Source organism: Myotis davidii, unplaced genomic scaffold, assembly GCF_000327345.1.
Source record: "Myotis davidii unplaced genomic scaffold, ASM32734v1 scaffold218, whole genome shotgun sequence".
Lineage (NCBI taxonomy): Eukaryota > Metazoa > Chordata > Mammalia > Chiroptera > Vespertilionidae > Myotis > Myotis davidii.
Window position 1 is genome coordinate 381,009 of NW_006289235.1, and position 5,288 is coordinate 386,296.

Here is a 5,288-nt window from a genome sequence, read left to right on the forward strand (position 1 = left end):
CTCCTTAAAAAGTCTTTGATTCTAATTTGCCTTTGCCTAAATCAGTCTTAACTAGTGACAACATTTTTAGAATGCCCAGTATTTCTTACATAAACCTGGTAAGCCATTCATATTCATACCAGTGGATACTTTATAATCCTATATTTCATTTCAGTAGTATAGATATAATGTGTAACTTTTAATGAACATCACTTGATATGAATAAGTAGTTTTTCCTATTATGTGTGTAGATATTTCTTAATTGTGGAAAAAGGAAGGAACTTTTATAGCTTAGACCAGTGGTCAGCAAACTGCGGCTTGCGAGTCACATGCGGCTCTTTGGCCCACAAAATACCACGTGCGGACACGCATGTACAGTGCAATTGAAACTTCGTGGCCCATGCGCAGAAGTCAATATTCTTTAGAAGAGCCACACTCAAGGGGCCAAAGAGCCACATGTGGCTCGTGAGCCTCAGTTTGCCGACCACTGGCTTAGACCATTATTTCAGACAAACACACAATTTCAATGTCTGTTCAATCTTTGCTATGAAAGTTTTCATCCCAAAGTGGCCATGTGTGTGTAAGGTAGCAAGATAAACTAGTTCATTGGGATGTGTATCTCACTAAGGGTTTGCTTTCTCATCTTTGACCTTCAACTGTACATGATAATCAGATAATATTTAACTAGATAAATTTATAGCCTACAGACTTACTCAACAATCCATCTACTCCTCTATGTACTGCTACTCATCAATCCATCCATCTAGTCTGCTGGTCACCATTTCATTTACCATGTACTACATAACAGGCATTATGCTAAGCAATGGGTAAACAAAGGAGTCTAAGATTACCTGCCTTCTGGTTGGTGCCTGTTAGATACAGGCATTATTCATTATCTATTCAAAGAATCTAGGATGAGCTGTTCCAGGGAAAAGAATGAGTTTTTTTTTTTAAATATATTTTATTGATTTTTTACAGATAGGAAGGGAGAGAGATAGAGAGTTAGAAACATCAATGAGAGAGAGACATCGATCAGCTGCCTCCTGCACAGCCCCCAACTGGGGATGTTCCCGCAACCCAGGTACATGCCCTTGGCCGAAATCGAACCTGGGACCTTCCAGTCCGCAGGCCAATGCTCTATCCACAGAACCAAACCGGTTTCAGCAAGAATGAGTTTTGAGGATCATCCATATTGGACAATTATGCAGTCAGTTGGACTGAAGGTGCTGTGGCATAGCTGTACAGGGTGGACAAAAGTAGGTTTACAGTTGTTCACATGGAAAATAATATAGTAATGAGTAATAACACAAGAATAAACTGTGTTTCACATATCACAACTATAAACCTACTTTTGCCCCACCCTGTATATTTTGAGAGGGAAATCTGGGATTACAAATCACTACAGAAGAGTAAAAATGGAAGCCATCTATGTGAATGCATTCTCAATGATATGGTGTACAGATTAAGCAGAACAGAGGGTTAAGAATGGAACACTAGAAAACACAAAGACAGGACATAGCAAAAGTAGCCAATAAGATGAAAAATGACTAGAGAGGCAAGAGACCACTTGGAAAGTGAAATTTTATAGAAACTTGGACAAGAATGAGATTCAAAAAACACTTTTAAATGCCATAGATGTCACAAGAATTGCTAGAATATTAAATAACAGTTATTTGAAAACCTGCTCTGCTTAAAGCACTGTTTTAAGTTTCTGACAAGTAATAACTCATTTAATCATCATGATGATATTATGAGGTAGGTATCATTGTTTATGTTGTTGCTGTTCTCATTAAACAGATGAAGAAATAGAGACAATGTTAAAGAACTGGTTTAAGGTCATACAGATAGTGAGTGGTAGATCCAACACTTGGGCCCAAGCAGTCAGACTCCCCAAAGCCTGTGCCAAAAGTATTCATTGGCTTTGACTACACAGAATTCCTTGAAGACTATACAGGAAATTATTTTAGTGAAGCAGTAGAAATCTTATTGTAGGGAATTGACAAATGAATCAGTCAATGATGGATGAGAGTTGGAAGATAATTGCCCCTTGTCGGTGACAACTATGAGGTGTGCTTTTCTCTATTTGCCAGAGTTGAGCAGTAGTTGCTCACAGCAATAACCTACTCAATAATTGGCTTAATTACTGGCTCCTTTCCTTCTTTCACTGTCCCACTTCCCTACTGGTACTTCCTAGGATCACCTTACAAATAAATCACTTTCACTCAAATCATTGTTTGAAGGTATGCTTCTAGGGGAACCTAGTTGAAGTTAGTTTTATTCATTAAAACAGTTCTTAGTGTGCAACCCAGTGCTTGACACTTGGTATACTTCAAATAACTGTCAAATGAATTGTATATGTAGACTATTTCAATTATTCATGCTTCCTCTTTATAATGATGTAAAAATGCCACTTCCAAAGTTAACTTTTGCCCAGTACCAGAGTCTTTCTTTCTGAAAAGCAATCAGTTTCTTTATTGCATTTTAAGTTTACATAATTTGAACACTGGCTTGAGTCTTTTACCTTTCCCTTTTTGTTTTCTTTTTACTTTCAAGATCTCCATTATAAGTAAACAAATATTCTCTGGGCATATTTGTTTCTAATAATGCCTTTAAATGAACCATTGTTTGTGTGTGTATAAAACACCTTCACTCTTATGTTTACTAGTAGAATATTCTCCTTTGATTAAAAAAATCTATAAATTAAAAAGTATAGAGGGGGAATCCTGTGAGTCAAAATTAATTTAATGATAATTCTCTCTAACATTCTTAAAATCAATGTAGATCAGAGATAATCTGTGGGAATGTCTTATTACTTTAGCCTGTCTTTTAAATTAAATTTTGGACTGACTAGTATTGAAAAATACATGTATATACTGGATAAGGAATTTTTTTGTTAATCTTCATCTGAGAATATTTTTCCATTGATTTTTTAGAGTGGATGGGGAGATACAAAGAGAGAAACACTGATGTGAGAGAGATACATCGATTGATTGCCTCTTGCCGTCCCCCACCAGGGCTAGGGACCAAGCCTGCAACTGAGGTACACGACCTTTACCAGAACTGAATCTGCAACCCTTCAGTCCGTAGGATGATATTCTAACCACTGAGCAAAAGCGGCCAGGGCAGGATACGAATATTTTTATGGGCATTTTCAAATTTTGAAACATACTGCATTCTAGAGTATAATAACAACAATGAAATATCATATTTTAATAACTTAAGTACAATTAGATGAATACTAGAAATACAGTCAGCAGATGTATCTCCCCTTGTGAAATAATTAACCATATGTGGGAATCCATTTCGCATAGAAGATATTATGGAGATATTATTTCCATTACAAAAGGACTCACCATAAGATTTCCCTATACACTCAATTTATCAAGCATATTTAAAATATTATTTGACTTGTACTCCACTCCCAGGTATTGCATAGCTATATTGTACTTCCAGAGAAATCCATACTTATATTCACCAAAAATATGTACTAAATTGGAAGAGTCCCCAACTGGAAATTACCCAAATGCTGTAAATGGATAAATACTTTGTGATATATTTATCAATAGAGTACCATATAACAATTATGAAATATCTACAACTATGTGCAATCATATATATTAATCTTACAAACAATGTTGAGGGAAAGAAGCCAGCCCCAAACAAGGACATACTATTTTATTCCATGTACATAATGTACAAAAACTGGATAAAGTAAGGATATTGTGAAGATTGCAACAGTGGTTACTCTTGTGGGACTGGTAGTCACTAAAGGAGACATAATGAGGGCTTCTGAGGTTCTGGTCATTTCTTGATTTGAGTGATGATTACACAGATGTATTCAGTTTGTGCAAATTCACCAAGCTAGATATTTAGGATGTGTGCATTTTTCCTGATGTATATTGTACTTCAATAAGAATTTAAGTGAAATATTATTTGACTTGCAAAATGTATTCTCATACAATTTCAGAAAATTCATCTTTTTTAATAGGGTTGCAACCTGTAAATATGCATCACTTGGGCAGATATAAATGATAATGAGAGATGCATGGCTCTGCTAAGGACACGATACAATTTAGACCTTAGAATTGTGTGATAAAGATCATTGTAGAAATACTCATTGGACAGTGAACCAGACTAGACTCACAGAAACAAATGAGCACATAGAGAGTAGTGAAGCAGCTTTTCAGTTATTTAATAAAAGAAACAGCAGTGGAATTGAGTGATAAAGCTGTCCTAAGAGTAGACTTTGTAGAAACATATACAATATTTTTTGAAGTTCTAGATATATTCCATTTTGTCAAGGAATGAAAGTAAACATATCATCTGAAGATCATCAAAAAGAAGCTGTTATCTATGAACTGGACCACTGTGGCAGTTGGACATGAAACAGATATGGTAATTGTCCATAATTGGACAACAATTCAAACTACAGAATTTTACCACAGTCACAACACTTTACCCAGGATATTATTGATAGACCAAAGATATAGTATGGCAATGTATTTGGTCACCAGAGCCCATATTGTTAGATTTGCATTTATACCAGATTCATCTGACATACAAAAGTGAAATAATAATAAAATATATGCATATAAACGCAGACAATCTGTGCATGTTGGTAGTTGAAAAGCTATCCAAATGTGTGCATTTTTTCTCTCAGAGGTCTATCATGGAAAGCTTCTCAACTGGTTTGTGCCGTAAGTAAACACTGGATAATGAAAGGAAATAAATAACCATTGCTAAGACTCAGGATGACAGACTGGAACTCAGCGTGTGTCCTGATTTACGGATCTCCAAAAGTGCCAAATTGGAAACACAGCAATCACGTCAAGAACTACAATATTGTAGAGAAAGAAACAGTTCAGTTGATTGAGTACTTACCAATCTATCACTTCAAGTTTTTAAGCTAGCTATGTTGGATTATCAATACACATTCTTGACTGATATAAATTCCCACAACATCTCTCCTAGGGAAAAATGTTATGTACAAAAATGAAATGATTGCCTTTTGAATATACATTGCAACAGAACAAAGAACAGCTCTGTTGCAATTTCTGCACTGAACTTACAGGCTGAGAATTAGAAGTTACTGTGAGCAAGTTTTAGAGAAAAAGCTTGACAATTTAATCTGCAAATGTTGATTTGCCACAACTTTAATTTCCTCAGCTGAGGTCATATGAATTGGGTGAAGTGTAGCATATATTTAACTATGGTCAACTGTAAGGAAAATGATCCCAAATGAAATTAAGACAAGGAGTTCTGAACTATTTGTTAGGGTCAGAAAAAAAGTGGGAATCACAATGCACTGT